Source organism: Natator depressus, chromosome 2 (genome assembly GCF_965152275.1).
Source record: "Natator depressus isolate rNatDep1 chromosome 2, rNatDep2.hap1, whole genome shotgun sequence".
In the NCBI taxonomy this organism is placed as follows: Eukaryota; Metazoa; Chordata; order Testudines; family Cheloniidae; genus Natator; species Natator depressus.
The window spans coordinates 194470272-194493578 of NC_134235.1; the positions used below are offsets into that span (position 1 = coordinate 194470272).

At 44.2% G+C, this 23307-nt stretch overlaps 1 long non-coding RNA gene across 3 annotated transcripts in view; it reads right to left on the reverse strand.

The window, feature by feature from the left end:
- Positions 1–1019: 1019 nt before the first annotated feature.
- Positions 1020–23307, reverse strand: part of LOC141981674 (uncharacterized) — a 36581-nt gene continuing 14293 nt past the window's right edge. The window contains exons 2-5 of one of the 3 annotated variants that reach the window (XR_012637877.1): positions 11601–11701; positions 7896–8038; positions 7747–7797; positions 1020–1274 (exon numbers count right to left, since the gene is read on the reverse strand). This is a non-coding gene — a long non-coding RNA (uncharacterized LOC141981674). The remainder of the gene's footprint in view (positions 1275–7746; positions 7798–7895; positions 8039–11600; positions 11702–23307) is intronic. The other 2 variants (XR_012637878.1, XR_012637876.1) reach the window with 2 other exon arrangements.

The window sequence follows — 23307 nt, forward strand, 5'->3', positions numbered from 1 at the left end:
GAGCTTTGGCTCCATTGGCCAGCATAGCTATGCTGATGTAGGAGGTGCCATAAGAGATCATTAGCAAACTATTTGCACCCAGAGCAAGAAGGATGCAGGGAAGAAATTGTGACTTCCAGATGTGTTTTAAATCACAGTGCCTCACCAGGTTACTTCTGGATTAGTGCAGTTTACACACCACCCCTTGCCTGTGGTCACAGTCCAGCCATGTAAGTGTAGAAATGGGTACTAGTATCACAGGGCTGCTTATGAATTTAGTTATTTTCCAGTAAGCTGGAGCTAAACGGGACATCTCAAAAGACATCCCTCAATTAATGAACATTTTGTCTGGTTGTGTTTGGGGGTTTTCCGGTTTTTTTTGAAAGGATGATACAAGTACCTTGCAAGTTTGGTATTTACATAAACCCTGAGTTCTGTGGTAGCTGTGCAACTGCACTCATGTAGCTTGAGATGTAGGGAAAGATATACAAGATTTTTTGAATATCCCCAGGCTGATGTCACTTTAGTCCATGTAACACAGTGCTTGCACTTATGCTAAGCCTAGAGTTAAAATGGAAGGGCATGCAGAGCAGTGAAATTGGGCTATTTGTCAAACACCCTCAAAATAAATCTTAACCATACAGTCATTGATGTTTCTAAGAGGTTTAAGCCCCCTTGTTCCTGAGACTGAATGTGGAACTTTGTGGTGAGGTAACTTAGCTATGGTCTTTGGCAGGCAATCTTGCCTGTTAAATGAGACCATATTTTTTAAGAGATGAATTCACAAACACAGTGAATATTGGTTTCAGTTGTTGTCCCTGCTCTGGGGCCATATGTGGAAGACAAACTGGACTCGTAAATACAGCAACAAAACTTCAGATGGCTGGGACACTATCTTCCTCACCAGTTTGAGTTTGAAAACTTGCTACCAAAAATCTAGAATGCGGTACCTTTGTGATTTGTGCTAGGTTTTTAGTCAGCACTGGGGAAAGAAATTACACTGGAAAAAATTACCAGGCTTGTGTCTGAACTCTTTATGGAATGAAATAAGATTTATTATTGTTAAGTATGAACTGGTTGACATTGACAGAGAGATTTATCTGAATCATTCTAATATCAAGGGGATTCTGCAAACACAAAAATAGATTTAAATTCTGAAGGGCATCCAGGATCATTTCAATGTCATGTACAAGTTTGGCAGTCCTCTTTACTTTGATTTATTTGTTCACTTCCTGAGTCCACAGCCTCCAGTGCTGGCTACTTGCTGATTTTCGTAGCATTATGGATTTATCTGTCTTTAAAAAGAAACCTATTACAAAGTAGTACTAAATGAATGTCACTTAAAAGTACATAAAACCTTCATTTTATTTTCTATTACCCTATGTTAAAGATTTTGAAATGATAAAAAACAAGATGCAAAAACATTAAACAATACAATAAAAATATAAATACAGCCCAGCTGACAAAGGAACATGTAAACCTAGACTGTTATTGTATCCCTTCCCTCAATATAATTCTGGATTTCAGATAACTTTCCTGTATCCATCTGTATTTTCTTCAATAGGACTAATGAACTCTTCCCACAAGGATCAGAAAGCTTTGGTATTGTAACTGATTTGTCCAATTTTTTCAAGTGAATATTTGAATATCTAATGGGAGACAGCCTATATACACATTGAAGCTAATTGATTAAGTGAACACATCTGAAAATGTTGCCATTAGTAAATAAGATGTTTGTAGAAAGCAAACTTGGCCTCCTCTGTATACCGTAGCAAAACTGTACCATTTTTCCACTTTCTCATTATTTTAAGGGACAATGTCAACTTAAAACTTTCTTTAAAACTTCTCTCTGAAAATTGTTTACTTAGTGTTGTTATGAATGGTATGCAAAATTGCTATCCTGAAAATGTTAAAGAAAAATAAAATTTCTATCTTTTCCAGTTATCTTTGTGCATTTCACAGCATTTTGCAGTCAGTTTCAACGTCACCCCAGCATAGCCCAGTTAGTCCGTTTCCCTTTTTGTTTGTGTAGGCCTTTCACACAGCACAGGGAAGAGAAAAATATTGTTTCTAAAAGAGGAAAGTGTGACTGTAAAACTGCAGGAATGGGCAGGGTGTCTCAGAGGCAAACATAGCACATGAAACTCACTTCAGGTTGTTGGTGTCCTTCTAATCTTTTGGTCAAAGATATAGCAACAATAACCATATTTAATGCCTTAGATTGTACTTGTACTATTGAATGAATCCTTGTTCAAATACCTCCTTAAAACTCACCTTTACTCTGATGTATATGTAAGCGGGGGAATGGTCCTGCTATTGTGGGAACTTTCCTAGCTTATACGCTACCACGGTGACATGGGTTAGTGAAAGAATCTGAGTCCTCGCTCCCACTTCCTTTACCCAGAGGCCTGCCTGACCTCAAGGGCTCCCCTTTGACTCTCCTGTGAGGCAGAGTCCTCGTAACCCCAACAAGGCTGGGCCCAGGATTCCTGGGGGGCCCGACCCCCAACCTTGTTGTGGTCACTTAGGACAGGGGCTAGGGTGTCCCCACTCTGGGGTGCTCTCTCTGCACTGGATGCTTCCCTGACCCACTGATCAGTACATACAGTTCAAAGCAAATACAATTTATTAAACAGCAGTCAATTTAAAAAAATAAGGGAAAAATGGGAAAAATAATGGAAAACACGTCACCCCACTCTGTGGCACGGAGACATCACAACCATTGTCTCTGGAATGTCAGGGCAGTTCACAGTCTGTTCCTCAAAAGTCCCAGGCCTCCTTCTCAGGCCCTGGGTGTGCTGCAGAGATGCTGCGGGTCGGACACTTGCTCTGGCAGGAGCCACATGCTCTCAGGCTCTAGGTGGCAGGATCCTTCTTCCCAGCATCGCCCCTGTCCCATCGGGGTTACAATCCCCCTACAAGTCTGGCCTACAAGGCCTCTTGGCTGGGGGCGTCTCACTGCACTGGGCCCGCAACCTAGGGTTCCCCTCGCTCTCCCCAGATGCTCACCAGCTCCGGACTGGTCCAGCCTCAGCTCCAGCTCCACTCTGCCTCAGCACGGCTGCTGCTGCTGCTCTGCCTCCAGCTCCCTGGGCTGTGTCTCTGGCCCCTCTGGCTCTGGTTGCTGCAGCTCTGCTCCCAGGACAGGTCTGCTCTGTGGGCTGCTTCTGTGAGTCTGCTCCCAGCACTGACCTGCTTCCTGGGCTTCTGTTTTGGCTCCTCTGGATCTGGCACAGCTCTACTCCCCAGCTCAGTTTGCGCCCCTGCTTTCACCTTAGCTCGGCCCCACTCTGTCTGACCCAGGAAATCAAGCTCACACAGAGGATGGACACCCCTCTCCCCCCAGCCTCCTGACTTCCTGATTAGCCTGCCTGCCCTGTCATTCAGGCTGACCTGGAGCATTGACCTCTCCCCATTGTTCCTGTGGACTGTCAGTCTCAGGGTCCGATTTCCCATCAATCCTTCCCCTTTCTTTTGGTTCTGGGAGCTAGCAACTAAAACACCCCCACTGAGTCTTCCCCTTACATATAAATCGACAGTGGTTAGGCATCTGGTATGCTGTGACCTCTTACCATGCTGATCATAATAGTCTCTTTGTTTTTGTGCTCTCCCTTGTCTTTTGTATCCACCTGTTGTCTTTCGTCTTATACTTAAATTGTGAGCTTCTTGAGGCATGGGCGGTGGTTAGCAACTAGTGCAATGGGGCTGGAGTCCTAGGTGCTACCCTGCTATTAATTCTAATGAACTGTCACAACTGAGGTAATCTGTGGGCTGGTCTGTACTAGAAAATTAGATCAGCACAGCTGTCACTCATGGGTGTGAAAAATCCACACCCCTGAGCTACGTAGTTAAGCCAACCTATGTCCCTCTGTAGACAGAACTAGGTCAATGGAAGAATTCTTCCTTCATCCTACTACCACCTTTCAGGGAGGTGGCTTACCTACTAAGATGGGAGAACCCACCCGTTGACATAAGTAGTGTCTACACCAGGGGTGGGTAAACTTTTTGGCCTGAGGGCCACATTGGGTTTCTGAAATTGTATGGAGGGCCAGTTGAGGAGGCTGTGCCTCCCCAGACAGCCAGGCATGGCCCGGCCCCTGCCCCCTGACGGCCCCCCTGGGACAACTGCCCCTGACTGTCCCCCGCCACCCCATCCAACCCCCCCCTCCTTCCTGAGTGCCCCCCCGGGACCCCTGCCCCCATTCAACCCGCCTGTTCCCCACCCTCTGACCGCCCCGACCCCTATCCACCCCCGTGCCCTGACCACCACCCCCAACTCCTCTGCCCTATATCCAACCCCCCCCTGCTACCTGCCCCCTTACTGCGCTGCCTGGAGCACCGGTGACTGGCAGCATTACAGCCACGCCGCCCAGAGCACCAGGACAGGCAGCCGTGTCACCCAGCTGGAGCCAGCCACACCCCCCGCGCAGCAAGAGCCCCGACGCCCAGAGCATTGCCCCGGCGGCGCAGTGAGCTGAGGCTGAGGGGAAGGGGGAAAAGTGGGTGAGGGGCCAGGGGGTAGCCTCCCAGGCCAGGAGCTCAGGGGCCGGACATGAGGGTCCCGCTGTAGTTTGCCCACCTCTGGTCTACGCTGAAGTACTACAGCAGTGCCGCTGTAGCATGGATTACTTGATGATTACCTGTTCATTCCCTCTGGGGAACCTGGCATTGGCTGCTGTCGGAAGACAGGATACTGGGCTAGCTGGACCTTTGGTCTGACCCAGTAGGGCCGCTCTTATGTTATGTTCATTTCAAGTGTAGACAAGCCCTAACACTCCCAATTTTAAATTATATCAAATTAAATGTTGCTTCCCTTGCTGCCCTTCTAGTGAAATTATTTAAACAGTGCATATTACTGTGAAGCATGCTTAAACTTTGTTTTCCCATCTTTCACAAGGAGCCTTAAAAGCAGCAGGCTGTGGAAACCAGCATTTCAGGTTATAGTGACCAGGATATACTCAGTGCCTTGCAGGGTCAGGCTTTCAATGGGAAGTACTTGTGCTCTTTAGCATGAGTAAGGCTATAATAATTGCTGAAATTTCTGGTACTTCCTGAAAGTGTTGCTTTCTGTAGGCTGGCTGGGAATGACTGGTACCGAGTTTACTTGGTCCGAAAACTGACTAACCAGTATGGGATGGAGTTTGCTCAGAAGCTTTCGGATGAGAGTCAATTTCATTGGGTATTCCCAGTGGAAATCATTCAACAACAGAGGGACCAACCTAGTCAGATTGATCGGTACTTGGTATGTGGCGAGAACTACAGAGTCCTGCATGATGCTGTGGGAAAAGCAGTAATTGACTGCAAGATGAAGGGCGTTGCAGAAGCACAGAAGGCATGTAACAGCTCTGCGTCTGCACAAGCTGTTCACCTGCTCTTGGCTATTTTCAGGGAACTCACTGCTCTGTATGGATGCAGAAACACAAGCCTCCACCCCAAAAAAGAGCAATGTGATGCTATGAACAAGTTCATCCAATGCTCCAAAGCCCTGGATTCTCCAGCCCTGAAGCAATTTGCAGCATCTCTTGTGACCAACAGTCTCCCATCACTGACAGTGAGTCCCCAACACTTCAGCCCCAGTGGGACACTGATTGAAATAGTCGTTCATGCTGCAGCCCTCTTGCTATGTGGGCAGAAACGAGTCCTCGAACCCCTGAGGAGCCTGGCCTTCTCTCCTGCTACTATGCAGTGTTCTTTTTTGCCCACAATGCCTGAAGATCTGATGGTTCAGGCTGTGAATTGGGAGGGAATGAAGCACATCCGATGAAGTGAGCTGTAGCTCATGAAAGCTTATGCTCAAATAAATTTGTTAGTCTCTAAGGTGCCACAAGTACTCCTTTTCTTTTTGCGAATACAGACTAACATGGCTGCTACTCTGAAACCTTTAATAAGATTGTCCTCCTGTGGTAAATACATTGAGTAAGGCTGCTGATCCCAGCCCTTCCCCACTCCAACCAATAAAAAGAATTCCTTTCATATTGGCAGTTGAGAAGATAGTTTTAATATCACATCACCCAGTTTATACCATTATCCAAATTTCTCTGGTATGCTTCAAAATTAGATAGATTGTTTTTAATTGATTCATAGGAACAACTGGGCAAGTCTGAGTCAGAGGAACCATCTCCATAAATTTAAAAGGAAACCATAGAGAGGTGGTAACTGTAGTATTGAACAGCAGACCCATCTAAGTCAAGCCGGAGGCTACCAAATATATGCATGGCAAGTCCAAAGCTCCTTTTAGTGAGCCCATGTTCTATCTTTATGGGTCTTTCCAATCCCATATAAAAATCTTGATCATAATTTGCATTTTTAAGATATTGTAGTTTACACAACACAAAGGGTGAAATCCTGGCTCCACTGAAGTCAATGGCAAAACTCCCACTGACTTCAAAAGGGCTAGAATTTCACCTATATTTTAAATGAGGATGGTAATCTTGACTATTTATTGCAAATATTAGTTTACCTCACTTGGCAAAGGGTGTTTGTAGATACTGAATCTGACCATGTTACCAAAGCTTCTGTTGATATATTTGCCTATATATTTCAAACCCTTCAGCATACATCAAAATTTCTGGGCCAAATTAATTTCTAGTTTTCTGAAATGTAGTGTTCCACCTTTTCAAATGCCTCTTCAGATATCTCAAAGATCTCATGTTGTTGCTGAATTTTATAAAGCTTACCTGTGAAAAATATGGCCGCGAAGTTAAGGGGCCATTGCAGTTGGTGAAGCAGCAATGGGAGGGGTTTACACCTTCTCCAGGAACTAACATTCTGGACTTTGTAACCAACCTACAAAACACCCTCCGAACCTCTTTAGCCCCTGCTAAAGAAAACCTACAGGATGCTCAAAAAGAGCAAAAAGCCTGGTATGATAAACATGCCAGAGAGCGTTCCTTCAAAGTAGGGGACCAGGTCATGGTCTTAAAGGCGCTCCAGGCCCATAAAATGGAAGCGTCGTGGGAAGGGCCATTCACGGTCCAGGAGCGCCTGGGAGCTGTTAATTATCTCATAGCATTCCCCACCTCCAACTGAAAGCCTAAGGTGTACCATATTAATTCTCTAAAACCCTTTTATTCCAGAGAATTAAAGGTTTGTCAGTTTACAGCCCAGGGAGGAGATGATGCTGAGTGGCCTGAATGTGTCTACTACGAAGGGAAAAGTGCTGGTAGCATGGAAGAGGTGAACCTCTCCATGACCCTTCGGCATATGCAGCAACAGCAGATCAAGGAGCTGTGCACTAGCTACGCGCCGATGTTCTCAGCCACCCCGGGACTGACTGAACGGGCATACCACTCCATTGACACAGGTAATGCTCACCCAATTAAAGTCCAACCTTACCGGGTGTCTCCTCAAGCTAAAACTGCTATAGAATGGGAGATCCAGGATATGCTATAGATGGGTGTAATCCGCCCCTCTGGCAGTGCATGGGCATCTCCAGTGGTTCTAGTTCCCAAACCAGATGGGGAGATACGTTTTTGCATAGACTACCGTAAGCTAAATGCTGTAACTCGCCCAGACAACTATCCAATGCCATGCACAGATGAACTATTACAGAAACTGGGATGGGCCCAGTTCATCTCTACCTTGGACTTAACCAAGTACTAGCAGGTACTGCTAGATGAATCCGCCAAGGAAAGGTCAGCCTTCACCATACATGTCGGGCTGTATGAATTTAATGTACTCCCTTTTGGGCTGCGGAATGCACCCGCCACCTTCCAAAGACTTGTAGATGGTCTCCTAGCGGGATTAGGAGAATATGCAGTCGCTTACCTTGACAATGTGGCCATATTTTCGGATTCCTGGGCAGAACACCTGGAACATCTACAAAACATCAACAAAAAGTCTTTGAGCGCATAAGGGCGGCAGGACTAACTGTTAAGGCTAAGAAGTGTCAAATAGGCCTAAACAGAGTGACTTACCTTGGACACCAGGTGGGTCAAGGAACTATCAACCCCCTACAGGCCAAAGTGGATGCTATCCAAAAGTGGCCTGTCCCAAAGTCAAAGAAACAGGTCCAATCCTTCTTAGGCAATACAGCCAAATCACCGCCCCACTGACAGACCTAATAAAAAAGAAACAGCCAAATGCCGTTCAGTGGACCGAAGAGTATCAGAAGGCCTTTAACCAGCTTAAAGTGACACTCATGTCTGACCCTGTGCTAAGGGCTCCAGACTTTGACAAACCGTTCCTAGTAACCACAGATGCATCTGAGCATGGCGTGGGAGCAGTTTTAATGCAGGAAGGACCGGATCAAGAATTCCACCCTGTAGTGTTTCTCAGCAAGAAGCTGTCTGAGAGGGAAAGCAACTGGTCAGTCAGTGAAAAAGAATGTTACACCATTGTCTACGCTCTGGAAAAGCTACGCCCATATGCTTGGGGACGGCGTTTCCACCTGCAAACTGACCATGCTGCGCTACAGTGGCTTCATACCGCCACGGGAAATAACAAAAAACTTATTCGGTGGAGTTTAGCTCTCCAAGATTTTGATTTCGACATTCAACACATCTCAGGAGCTTCTAACAAAATGGCTGATGCACTCTCCCATGAAAATTTCCCAGAATCAACTGGTTAAAAGTGTCCTTGCGATGTGGAAAATATTGTTAGCCTTTATATACTTGGTAGTATATTTAGAGGTGCATGTGTCTCTGTTTTCTCCTAGAGCTCCAGGAAGAAATCACAGCCAGTGTTTCACCCTATCTGTGATTTGGGGGGCTTGTCATAAATATAAAGGGAAGGGTAAACACCTTTAAAAGGGTAAATCCCTCCTGGCCAGAGGAAAAACCCTTTCACCTGTAAAGGGTTAAGAAGGTAGGATAACCTCGCTGGCACCAGACCACAATGACCAATGAGGAGACAAGATCCTTTCAAAGCTGGAGTGGGGGAGAAACAAAAGGTCTGGGTCTGTCTGTGTGATGCTTTTGCCAGGAACAGAACAGGAATGGAGTCTTAGAACTTAGTAAGTAATCTAGCTAGATATGCGTTAGATTCTGTTTATTTAAATGGCTGAGAAAATAAGCTGTGCTGAATGAAATGGATATTCCTGTTTTTGTGTCTTTTTGTAACTTAAGGTTTTGCCTAGAGGGATTCTCTATGTTTTGAATCTAATTACCCTGTAAGGTATTTACCATCCTGATTTTACAGAGGTGATTCTTTTTTACTTTTTCTTCAATTAAAATTTTTCTTTTAAGAAACTGAATGCTTTTTTCATTGTTCTTAAGATCCAAGGGTTTGGGTCTGTGTTCACCTATGCAAATTGGTGAGGATTTTTATCAAACCTTCCCCAGAAAAAAGGGGCTAAGATTTGGGAGGATTTTGGGGGGAAAGACGTTTCCAAACGAACTCTTTCATAATAATAATAATACCGCTGTTAGACGTTTGGTGGTGGCAGCGAAAGTCCAAGTGCAAAGGGTAAAATAGTTTGTACCATGGGGAAGTTTTAACCTAAGCTGGTAAAAGTAAGCTGAGGAGGTTTTCATGCAGGTCCCCACATCTGTACCCTAGCGTTCAGAGTGGGGAAGGAACCTTGACAATCCTTTTCTACAAAATGACTGAGATATCACTTTATGTGCATCAGTTTCTGTGGTTCTAAATCTTAAAATATTCAGATCTCTCACTGGCTATTTCCTCTAGTCTGTGAGTCAATCCCCGGACCCAAAGAACCCCGATCCTGTTCCTATTAAAGTTAACACAGTAGCTTTTGCATTAGGTTCTTTGGGACCTGTAATAATACCAGAAAAAGTTGGCTGCATTTCTTGTTTCACCAACAATTTGTGCCCTTTTGCCCTTCTCCCATTGGGCCAAATCTTGAAATCTTTACTCAGCTTTTTCTTGAAACTCATCCAGGCAAAATTCCCACTGTTTAAGGACTTCAGAGTTTGTCCCATTGTTTCTATTTCATGGAAAATACAGACATTTTGCCTTTTTATTGAAGAAGAAATGAAGGCCCTCCTCCTGAAACTCTTATGTGAAGAACTATGCGTGTGAGTAGTCCCACAGGACTACTTGCATGTGTAAACATACCCATGTGTAAGAGTTTGCCAGACAGGAGCCTAAATTTGTACTCCATTCCCATAACTTTTTTACTTTGGATGTGTTGGTACTGTAAATGATTTAATCCATTTTCAACGTCTACAACTTTCGTTGCCAAATCCCACAAACAAAGTTCTACTGTATCATGAAATCTTACAGTTGGTAGTTATTAGACCTGTTAAATGAATCATGTTTCTTAGGAATTAGACATTATTGGAATTAGAAGCCACAGCTTATGAATATGGGGGAAAAATGCTCTACTGTACAGATTCACAATATAATAAACATTTTTCCTGATTGGGACTGTGATGGTCTTTGCTCATGGGGAGCACTGCCTAGTGGTCAGATTTTAGGCCCTTCAACATGCAGAGCGGGTTTTTTGGTAGGGGAACCCAGGCCCTCCCACTCCACCAGACTGCCCCCCAGGGCCCCATGAGGGGAACACAAGGATCTGACACCCAGGAGGACCTTAAGGCTGCTCTTCCTGGGCCACTTCCTACCTCCCCACTATTGTCCAAAGTTCTCAGTCTATCACAGGAGGCTGTGAAGGGACTCAGTCACTACTGGGTGCCTCTTCACAGCTGGGAGTGGCATGGTAGCTCTTACTCTCTTGGGGTAGCAGCTGCCTCCTCTCATGCCTTGGCCCTTCAGCCAGGTCAGTTCCAAGTCTTTCCCCTTCAGGGGTTGTCCATAAACAACACACAGGGAATTAACACAAATAAACTGCTCTAGTAGGTGAGTGGGGGAAATGCCTCCCTCTCCAGGTATCACAGAAGCAGGTCCTCCCTTCTCTCAGGGAGGGACTTTCAGGTGGTTGTTGAGGGAGAAATCCCGCCTTCCCTCAGCCCTTTTCTCAGGAGCTAAAAGGTAGAGGTCCTTTCTCTTCCCTGGTCTGCCCACAAGTGAGCTGTTCTGCTCCCTTTTAACTCTTCCTACACCCTGTGCATCTCTTGCAGGTTTGGTGAGACGGGGCTGGCTGTGCCCAGAGCAGCTCTTTAACCCCTGGTGGGACAGTGTGGAGTTTATATACCCTATCACAGGGGCATATGACTCTTCCCCCACCCCACCAGTATCCTCTATAGAGGATATGGGAATTGCTAAAGTGTAACTTGACAAAGATAAAAAGAAAAGGAGGACTTTGGCACCTTAGAGACTAACAAATTTATTTGAGCATAAGCTTTCGTGAGCTACAGCTCACTTCATCGGATGCATTTAGTGGAAAATACAGCGGGGAGATTTATATACACAGAGAACATGAAACAATGGGTGTTACCATACACACTGTAACGAGAGAGCTCACCTTACCTGATCACTCTCATTACAGTCTGTATGGTAACACCCATTGTTTCATGTTCTCTGTGTATATAAATCTCTGCACTGTATTTTCCAATGAATGCATCCGATGAAGTGAGCTGTAGCCCACGAAAGCTTATGCTCAAATAAATTTATTAGTCTCTAAGGTGCCACAAGTCCTCCTTTTCTTTTTGCAGATACAGACTAACACGGCTGCTACTTTGAAACTTGACAAAGATAGTAACTATCATAGCCCATGCAAAGTCATTATATGACAATACTAATTTATAATTAATGCTGACCTGGATCTTGCAGTAAGAGGTCTTTTTTCTGGAAGATTTCTAAGTCTTTCTTTGCATTCCCCAGACACCAGATTGCTGCAGAGTGTCACAAAGATTTCTTGCTACATAAGCAGGAAGAGTAAAACACTGTAAAAAGATTTAGCAGTTTTGATATGCTGACGCTCAGGACAGATTTCTTTTGTTAAATGAACAAAGGGGAAAAAAGCATGTATTGGAATTTTTTTTCCTTGATTTTTTTGATTTTTGAATGTATTCATTCTCTCCTCTTGTCTGCTCTGATTATTACAATACAAAGGTGTTACTGGCTGAATGTTAATGGTATTACAAGAACCAAAACTGTGTCAATACTTACTGTTGGATTACCTCAATTTACAAGATTAATAGCAGCTCTCAAGAAGAGCGGAAATTCACAATCACATTTTACGTGGGGTTCCCCTAAGATCTAGCCCATCCCCACAAACCCTCTGCACATGCAGAGCTTTCATTGACTCAACTGGGAGTCAAACACAGATGGTTTATAGAATTAGGTCCATAGTAATGGCCTGATCCTGCAAGTTGCTGAGTAATGGTTGGAGGTGCTGAGGATCCTATTGATGGGTCTAATTCAGCAAGGTACTTAAGCATGTGTGTAACTTTAAGAACACGAGGAGTCCCATTTACTTCAATCAATGCAGAATAAATTGGGCCATCTAAATATGCCTTGCATTTTTTGCAATACAGCTCAGGGCCAGATTCTGATACCTTTACTCAGTCTGAGTTTCACTTCACTCCATGAATAGTCCCACTGAAACTAAATGTGTGCAAGAGTCTAAGAATTTGTCCCTAAAAGTAAAAAAACCCTTAATCCTCTAAACTTAAAGAAACTGAACAAATGTCTCAGCTAAAATGCTTTAATGTTTCAAAATTTGAAATGGAGAAACACTGAAGAAAGGCATTTCTTCAGAACTTAGTTTCTTTTATTGTGTTTGGGTTTATATAATTGAATGTGATTTGTCTTTATGGGTTTTCTATATGGTACTTAGTCTGTGCAATAAACTTCTTTCTGGTACAAAATGTTCTCTCATGCTAGCTATTGTACTATTTATCCTTTCATTATCTACTTTTCAGAGGGTTATATTTTAAAATCCATTAGCAAGAATGGCCCTCATTTTAACTGTAAATCTAAGTTCACTGTTAACTTTATGAGACTCAAGAGATTTCCAACAATTTCAGTAAAAGGAATATTCTGTTTTAAGAACTCTACAATTCTGAAGTTTTATCCTGTGCTGTGTTTATCTTCCATCCAACATTATTCTAGTTTCTTCCTGTTGGAAAAAGTATTTAGTAACATCAGGAAAGCTGAGTAATGTAACTTTAACTTGATTTTTGCCAAATAAATAATTTCCACATCTTCTCAGCCACTTTTTCTATTCATCTCTGCTAAATTCCTCCTTTGGGTCCTTTGTTCTACATTCCAGTGATTTGTGTTACTCATTGAGCTGTTGGCAGGCGGAGAGATATGGTGTCCTGAGGAGTGCTCAGTCGACACAGGCAGTGAAAGTGCAAGACAAAACGGGGTAAGGCATTTTGATAGGTTTTTCTACTTGTAGAAACATTTTTATGAAAAAACAAAGTTACAGAGGCTGTTTTCCCCTCAAAAGTAGTTTGACCAGCTGCCTTTCAAAACCTGTTTCTTAAGGGTAGAAAAATGCTACTGACTAGAACAAGGATGAACTGGTCCATTTGTGTGGAATGGGGAAGGCTGCAGCATCAACCATTTAGAGCCGGAAGTTACCCTGTTATTTTGTATTTATTAGGCAACTAACAGCTACTACTTTCCTTTAACTATTGTCCAGTCTTGTATACCTTAAGTTTAAATAACACAAATTAATAAATAAAGCTTTAAAGATAACCAGGTCAATAAGAACTTCTTGTCTTGAACTTTGTGTGAAATAGCTTTTTAACAGCCTGGTCCAGTTCCCACTAAAGTCAGCGGGAACTGCATTAGACCCTATCTATCTCTTTCAAGTACAGATCTATCTATTTGCTAAAAGGTGACCTTGTGAAAATGACATGATGGGGTTATATTTTAATTGCATACCAATTATTCATAGAATCATAGAGTTTGTCAGAAGGAACCATTATACTCGTCTAGTCTGACCTCTTGCACATCGCAGGCCACAGAATCTCACCCACCCATTCCTGTAACAAACCTCTAACCTATGTCTGAGCTATTGAAGTCCTCAAATCGAGGTGCAGAGAATCGTCCAGCAAGTGACCCGTGCCCCACACTGCAGAGGAAGGCAAAAAAACCTCAGGGCCTCTGCCAATCTGCCCTGGAAGAAAATTCCTTCCCGACCCCAAATATGGCGATCAGCTAAACCCTGAGCATGTGGGCAAGACTCACCAGCCAGACACCTGGGAAAGAATTCTCTGTAGTAACTCAGATCCCACCCCATCTAACATCCCATCACAGGCCATTGGGCATATCTACCGCTAGCTGAAGATCAATTAATTGCCAAAATTAGGCTATTCCATCATATCATCCCTTCCATACATTTATCAAGCTTAGTCTTGAAGCCAGATATGTCTTTTGCCCCCACTGCTTCCCTTGGAAGGCTGTTCCAGAACTTCACTACTCTGTTGGTTAGAAACCTTCCTCTAATTTCAAGTCTAAACTTCCTGATGGCCAGTTTATATCCATTTGTTCTTGTGTCCCTTCTCTTCATGTGTCATATTTATGTCTGCATCTGTAACTTTCACTCCATGCATCTGAAGAAGTGAGGTTTCTACCCATGAAAGCTTATGCTCAAATAAATCTGTTAGTCTTTAAGGTGCCACTGGACTCCTTGTTGTTTTCATAAGACAGGTTTTCCTTTCCTCGGATCATCCTAGTAGCCCTTCTTTGTACCTGTTCCAGTTTGAATTCATCTTTCTTAAACATGGGAGACCAGAACTGCACACAATATTCCAGATTAGATTAGGTCTCACCAGTTAGATGATATATGCTGAGTTTACAAGTAAGAAGAAAGGTTCCTTTCCTGCCCCAATTTATAGCTCTCCAAACTCAACCTGGGATCTGAAAGTCAGTTTGGATTCTGTCTGTCTTTCTCATGCATTATCACTAGTAGGTCAAACTATGCCCTCAGTTACATCTGTGCAGTCCTATTGTCTGTAACGGTTTTGCACAGATGTAATGGATTGAAACTCAGTAAACAATTTTGATGATGTACAAGAAAAAAATAGAATCCAGCTTGCTTCCTCTTGGCTCTGTTAGTTATGCAAGACTACTGGGAGTAAAAAGCAGTAAAAACTTACCCCCCTTTTTTTTTTAAACAATTTTTTTTTACTAATGTTTACAATATGATGGGGGTCTAAATTAGCTGTTACCATTCTAGAAAGAGATCTTGGAGTCATTGTGGATAGTTCTCTGAAAACATCTGCTCAGTGTGCAGCAGCAGTCAGAAAAGCTAGCAGAAGGTTGGGAATCATTAGGAATGGGACAGATAATAAGACAGAAAATATTATATTGCCTCTCTATATATCCATGGTATGCCCACATCTTGAATACTATGTGCAGTCTGGACGCCCCATCTCAAAAAAGATATATTGGAATTGGAAAAGGTACAGAGAAGGGCAACTAAAATGATTAGGGGTATGGAATAACTTCTGTATGAGGAGAGATTAAAAAGACTGGGACTTTTCAACTGCAGAGGTCTATAAATTTGGGCTGGTGTGGAAAAAGTAAATAAGGAAGTGTTAGGTACTCCTTCACAGAACACAGAACCCTTACCATGCCGGAGCCAGCCACGCCACCACGCTGCCTGGCAGGAGCAGCAGGCCAGAGCACTGGCGGCATGGTGCGCTGAGGCTGCGGGGGAGGGGGGACAGTAGGGGAGGGGCTGGGGTTTAGTCTCCCTGGCCGAGAGCTCAGGGGCCCAGCAGGACAGTCCCGCGGGCCGGATGTGGCCCACGGGCCGTAGTTTGCCCACCTCTGCACTAGAGAGATTGTGCCTAAGGCAGATGCAATCACTCTCCATGCTGCTCCTTGCACATAGGCGGTGAGTGCAATCTTCTCCATTCAGTAGGATGGATCTGATCTCTATCCTTGGAGCACAGGCCCTACACCATGTGGCCCTACACCTTCATACCCTTTCAGTCTTTAGTCTTTCTTCTGAGATTGCCAATTAATGGCAAATGTAATCATAAAGGGTTTAAATGTCTCACTGCTATGCATAGGTAAAAGGAAGTGAGTGGACACCTGGCCAAAAGAGCCAATGAGAAGGCTAGAACTTTTTAAAATTGAAACAAAGACTCCCCTTTTGTCTCCTCTGACTTTGTCCCCTCTGACTTTCTCTCTTTCTGTCTGTCTGTTGTTCTCCCGGGGAGAGGCAGACAGGGCAACTATCTGTCTTATGCTATAAGAAGCTTGAGCCAGGTATGAAAAATCATCAGTATCATACCTAGAAACTACTCATTAAAACCCCACATATATAAGTATATCAGGAAATGTCTAGGAAGACGCGATTAGGTTTATCTCTTTTAATTTTTTTATGACCTGGGGACTCCTCAGTGCTAACCCTGGGTGCTTTTGTTTTGCTTATAACCTTTAAGCTGGACCTCAAGAAAGCTACTCTTGGTGCTTAATCCTTGTAGTTTCTCTTTTAAAACCTAGCAATAGCCTGAGTTTCCAGATGTATTTTCTTTTTTTTATTAATAAAATTTACCTTTTAAAGAACAGAATTGGATTTTTGTGTCTTAAGAGATTTGTGCACGTTGGTTAATTAGCTGGTGGCAACAGCTGATTTCCTTCTGTTTTCTCTCCCTCTGTCTCAGCTCTTCCCCAGAGGGGGCGTGAAAGGGCTTGAGGGTACCCCACAGGAAGGAATTCCCAAGTGTGCTTCCTGGGCTCTCAAAGGGGTTCTGCACTTGAGTGGTGGTAGCATCTACCCATCCAAGGGCAGAGAAAAACTGTAACCCTGGGAGTTTAATACAAGCCTGGAGTGGCCAGTATTAATTTTTAGAATCCTTGCAGGCCCCCACCTTCTGTACTTGAAGTGCCAGAGTGGGGAATTAGCCTTGATAAACCTTAACTCACATAGCCTGTCAGGTAGTAACAACTATCAGTCACACATTAATAGACTGGATCCACTCCTGGACTGGATTTTGGATTTTCAGTCTTGTAAATCATCAACTCATCCAACGTATATTTAATTTATGCTTTTCCTTTCTATGGCTCTGGGGAGAATTTTCATGGAAAAATGTCTTGGCTGTTCCCTGTGGCTCCCGTCTAACTTTCTTATTCTTCTAGAATAATAATGCAGTAAACAAGGAAGAATAAATTATTCTAAGGACTGCATTTCAGACATCTGTTGTATAATTAGGGATCAATCCTACAAGATGCTGAGCACCCTCAACTCCTGCTGCAGTCAGTGGACATCGAGAGTGATCAGTATCTTTCAGGTTCAGGCCCTAGCAAAAAGAGAACTGAAAGAAATCCACCCAGAGCTGGTCAAAGGAACCCTTGTAGCTCGCTGTCAAAACATAACAAGTGAATTGCTATTTATTCAAAAGCTGACTGGGGCAATGAGAAGAGGAAATCATAACTAAAAATTAACATCCTGGAAGACAGATGGGAATTTCTCTAAAGCATAACATTAGCAAGTGACAATGAGAACTGACTGTTAGTGGATTCCACTGTATTAAAGTCTCAAATCCATTAAAGGAGATTGTTAAAAAATTAACCACTGTGCTGGAGTTCAAGGAGCCTATCAACCAAGCATGTATATTTCAGTCATGATGCAGCTTTGTGCTTGTGGGATGGGAAGGAAGTAACTTAGCCTTTCTTTAGATTAACTCATGTTTCCTTCTGGTCTTATATTTCCCATTCTACAAACAGTAACATTTACAAACTATTCATATGGAGAACATTCTCCAGCAGGATTCTGAAGTAGCTCATATAGCTAAGGGTCTCTTCTCCCCACAATGCTGACTTGTGAACCCCATGACCATTAATGGGCCTTACACTTATCTGCCAAGGAGAGAACAGACCCCCTCCCGCAATTAACTAGCAAACACACAGATGCTGTATGAGTAAAATCATTATTGATGTAGGCAGATGTAACTCCATTAACATCAGTGGAATTATATCCTTTTATGCCAGTCTTCTCCACTCTGACCCCATCCCCCCCGGAGGAAGAGGTTCTCCTGCTTCCCTATCCTACACATATCCCCAGTAATATATCCCAATGCACTCCTCCCTCCAACCTCCAGTAAGTTCTTTTTAGTCACTTCATCTTCATTTGACCCCGAGCAACAGTGCTGGCCTTACCATGCGGTGAACTGAGGCAGCCGCCTCAGGTACCAGATTCTGGGGGGTGGGGGGGACGCCAGTAGGACCCTGAGTGTAGAAAATTGTGTCTGCTGCTGGCGCATATGTATTCTCTCTGCTCTAGATGCACAGAGATGATGGAGTGCTGTGCTGGAGGAAGGAGGGCACAAGAGACATAACAGGCAGGCAGGAGAAAAGGTGAGAGGGAATAACAGAAAGCAGCAGCAGCTGCAGGGAGAGAGAGGAGGAGAAGGAGCCTCTTATGTACCTCTCTAGCACCCCCAGGAGCCTGGACTGATTAACACCAGCTTCTCAGGGAGCTTCCTGTTTCCTGCTTCCCTGAACCCACTTGAGGAGAACAGGCAGTCAACTGAAGTAGTAGGAGCCAGTTAGGCCCTTAAGATGCTGATAGCTTCCCCCACTCAGGCTCTTCTACCAGCCTGCTTATTTGTCCCCTTCAACTGAGTGTTGAGAGCCACTACAGCTGGCACAGAACAGCAGTCATGAGTGACAGAAGAAAACGCCCCTCTCGGGCAGCATTCAGAAAAAGAAAGAAAGCAAAGGAAGCTTTTCTATCTAAGCAGGAAGGAACTCTCCTGAGATACATAGACACAAGTGTTCACGGTGAGCCTTCCGGCCCCAGTGAGGATGTGAGTGGTGAGGAGATGCCTGATCTTCCAGTTAGTGAGAGTGCAGGTGACCTGGCAGCTACTGCAGCATCCATATCTCCACCTCAAATGGATGTAACCACGCACATTCCTGAAGAAAAGTGTAGATCAGAGAAGAGTGTGGTGGAGGTGCAAGAAACAGCTTCTGCTGAGTTTAGTTACTTAAGTCTAGATGATCCAGGACTGTGGACCCACTTGAGCAGTAGCCTGAGGGACTTCCTTGTACTGCATGGGCCACAGCAAGTGAAAAACTTCATGTTCCCCAAAGACAATAAAAATAGAAGTTTCCATCCAATACATTACTGGCGTGAAATCCTCAATGGTGACAAAGTGGAGAGGTTATGGCTTATGTACTCAAAAACCCAGAATGCTGCATACTGTTTTTGTTGCAAACTCTTCCAGTCTAATGTTCCAGCCACATTGGGTTCTACTGGAACAAAGGACTGGAAAAATCTGGCTAGAAATCTGGCATGCCATGAGAAGGCAGCAAATCACCACAGAGCATTCCATAGGTGGAAAGAGCTTGAGATGAGACTAAGGTTAAAGGCCACCATAGATGATCAGCATCAAGAGAAGATTGCATCAGAGTCTCTTTACTGGCAAAATGTTCTGAAAAGGCTCATTGTCATTGTGAGAATGTTTGCTACCCAAAACCTAGCACTCTGTGGCACTTCAGATGAGGTGTATGTGCCAAACAATGGAAACTTCCTTAAAATTGTGGAGCTGATGGCTGAGTTTGATGCTGTACTCCAGGAGCATCTACGAAGAGTCACCACCCAACAAATGTACATACACCATTACTTTGGAAAAACAATTCAAAATGAGATCATACAGTTACTGGCAACAAAAGTCAAACAGAAGATTGTGGCAGATCTGAAGTCAGCAAGATATTACTTTGTTATTCTGGACTGCACACCTGACATCAGCCATACAGAACAAATGACTTTAATGGTGCATTTTGTAACAACAACAGAACCTACAGAAAATGTCCCTGCAATGGTGACTATCAGAGAGCATTTTCTAGAATTTATTGACATTGATGATGCTACAGGAGCTGGTATGACAAATGTGCTTCTTAAAAAGCTGGAAGACATGGGAATTGCGATAGCTCACATGAGAGGTCAGGACCACAATAATGGTGCCAACATGAGAGGAAAGAACAGCGGAGTGCAGACACGGATCCGAGAGTTAAAACCTTGAGCTTTTTTTGTCCCATGCAGTTCTCATTGAACTTGGTGGTCAGTGATGCAGCATCAGCTTCTAGTGAGGCTGCTGAATTTTATGTAATTCAAAGCATCTATGTATTTTTCTCTGCATCAACTCATTGATGGCAAATTTTGAAGCAAAATCTGGGAACATCCTCTCTGCCACTGAAACCACTGAATGCCACACAAGACACAATGGGAAAGTCGAGTGGAGGCGATAAAGCCTAACAAACACCAAATTGGAAAGATAGATGATGCCATAGTTGCCATTATGGAAGATAATGCTATGACAGGAACTGTTTGTGGGAGAACAGTGGCAGAGGGACATGGAATCACCAGAAACATACATAACTGCAAATTTCTGTGTGCCTTAGTGTTGTGGCATGACATACTGTTTGAAATAAATGTTGTAAGCAAGAGACTCCAAGGTGTTGACCTTGATATATCTGGAGCAATGGAACAACTGGACAAAGCAAAGTCATACCTACAGTCTTACTGGTCAGATGAGGGATTTCAAAACATTCTGAAGAGTGCACAGAAGTTGGCAGAGGAACTTCACACTGAAGCTATTTCCCCACCCATTCAAGAATACAGGAGTCACCAAAGAAGAAGACATTTTGATTACGAGGCACGGGATAATCCCATAAGAGACCCCAACCAACAATTCAAAGTTGAATTCTTTAAACACCTGCTAGATTGTGCAATACAATCAGTTGAAGAACGTTTCATGCAGCTCAAGGAACACAGCAGGATATTTGGGATGTTGTATGATATTCCGAAACTCCTCACTATACCTGAAGAAGACCTACACCAGCAATGCAGGGCACTAGAGACAGTGTTGACACATGATGACATGCGTGATATTGATGCGAGTGATTTAGATGATGAACTGAAAGCCTTTTCAAGATACATTTCAGCAGGATCAACTCCAAAGGCTGTTCTGGAACATATGTGCACAAATAAGATGACCACCCTCTTTTCAAATGCTTTTGTTGCTCTTGCGCATACTTCTAAGACTTCCTGTAACCGTTGCCAGTGGAGAACGCAGCTTCTCCAAGCTGAAGTTAATAAAAACACATCTATGCTGCACAATGACACAGGAGAGGCTGGTCGGCCTTGCAAACATCTCAATAAAGCATGAGCTGGCCCAGACTGTGGACCTTCAGGAAGCAGTTCAAATCTTTGCAACCAAGAAGGCACAGAAAGCACCACTTTGATTATTCAAACAGATAAAAATGCCAGTGTTTACTATGCAGACAAGAAAAGTTACCTTTGCTGTTCAGGAGTTTGAAAGTTAAGTGTTACTTAAAATTTTTGAACAAGGCATTTTAAGTTGTTAGTTCTCCTTTATTGGGGTAGGTAGCAGAGCAGTACCATGAGAGGAGTAGAACAGGAAGAAGGTGGAATTGAGACCTTTCAAAGTTTTGTCCCAAGTGAGGGGGCATGGGGGCGTCATTTGAGCTCCCTGCCTCAGGTGCCAAAATATTATGGGCTGGCCCTGCCTAGCGAGTCCCCTGCCCACCCACCTCCTATCCCTGCTGCTCACAGCGGATGGGTTTTCAGTTCACCTAGGCAGGAAACATTACTCCTTGGTGCGAGGAAGAGACACTGGTTAACACAGGCTCTCCCAGACCAAAGAGTATGAAATTCTCCAGAAACACTACAAAACCTTTGATCATAGAGTAGCCTGCAGATGGGGAGCCAGGTCATCATTTGAAGAAAACCTGAACAACAGAGGCCTGATTCCACTCTCACTTACACCAATGTAAATCAGGACTAAAGCCATTGAAATAAATAGAATTACACCAGTGTAGAACTGGCATGAGAGGAGAACCAGTTCTTGTGAGTTTTGCAGTTCAAGTGGTGGTACATTGCAGAAACATATTGGAAAGCTTGGGCAATGTCCACTTGCCCTGTGCCCAGATCAAGCCAGTGATATTATTCCCTTATTTTCAGAAGTACCTAATTCAGTCACATGTTTTCTTTTTATGAATATAGGACCAAATAATAGTCCCATTGAAGTCAATGAGAGTTTTGCCACCAGCTTCAGTGGGACCAAGATTTGACCCACTATTAATACTTGTGTTTGTAAGGACTGAGGAATCAGAATTTCAGCAATATATATTTTGCTAACAAGGATACATATAAAGAAAAATATTTGGGCCGAACCCAACCCTGCTGAAGTCACTGCAGATGTGACCTCTTACACTAGGCTTGAATTTAGCCCTTAGTTGAGAGGAAAAACACAGAGATGCTGAAGATAATGTGTTAAAAATAAAGCTGGGGGAGAGTGACTGAAACCACCTACTTGTTTACAACCTATGGTCACAACTGCTCAAGATGCCCCCACAAATGTACAGTACATAAAAACATAATTTCTCCCTGACTTTCTCTCTTTCTGTGTAGCTGTCTTCTGACTGGTACCTACAATGGTTCAGAAATGGAGGCGGCAGTAACAACTTACATCCAAAAGTCATTTGCATGTTAGGAAAATCATTTAATGTCAGGACTAACCTTTATTTTCGTTAGAAAAAATACAGTTGTAATGCTATATCAATCACACTTAATTTTAGGGTTAGTGTAGTGAGGCCGAGTGGCCTTCCTCTGAGTGGGAGAGCGAGGGACCATTACATGCGCCTTGGAGGGTGGAGCCTAGATTGCCCCGCTCCCCTTGCCGGATATACCAGGCCGTGGCCAGAAGTATAAAAGGCCGGCCCTGCAGCACAGTTGGAGTGGAGTCTGTGGAGGAGAAGGATGCTGTGCTGGTTCATCTGTGTCCCCGAGAGGAACCCTCCCCAGGTGGTGCCCAATCCACAGACACTGATGAGGACTGGCCTGGAGTGCCTGCCGCCATGTACCCCGAGGAGCCGGAAGAGGCCTGGAGGCTAGAGGTACTGAACCCCAGGGTGGCAGGAAGTAGTCCAGGGGCAGCCACGGAGCAGCCGGCTGCAAAGGCAGGTGTGGCTCAGTTGGCGTGTTGCGGCTGGATCCCCGCTGATGTAGGGGTGGCCAATCCTGCCCCTGCCAGGGCCCTGGGCTGGGATGCGGTGGAGTAGGGTAGGCCCATGTCCCCCTGCCACCCCACTCCGGGGTGGCTGACCCCCTACATTGTGCAAGGAGGCTCTACATCTGAAGAGGAGCTCCATGCTCAGGCCAAAGCCAGCCCTGAGAGTATGTTTGTTTGCTGGCTGCCTGAGCTCCGCCCAGGCCAGAGCCAGCCCGGATAGACTCTGTTTAAGGGCTGACCACTTGAGCTACCCAAACCCAGGCTAAAGTCTGAAAGTGACTAGTAATTGCCCAGCCCTTTTGTGGGCTCTTGGCTGTCTTACAGAATCTGGTCTTGGCCAGAGAGGACCAGCCTGAGTGGCCTCCCTCTGAGCGGGAGAGTGAGGGACTATTACAGTTAGGGTTAGAAATTAGTCTCCAGTTTCTTCCATATCTTTTCTCTATCTGTGTTTGGTATTTTACTAGTCACGTGTACTTTGTTTTAAGGCATTTTATCAGACTTATAAGATTTTCTTTGC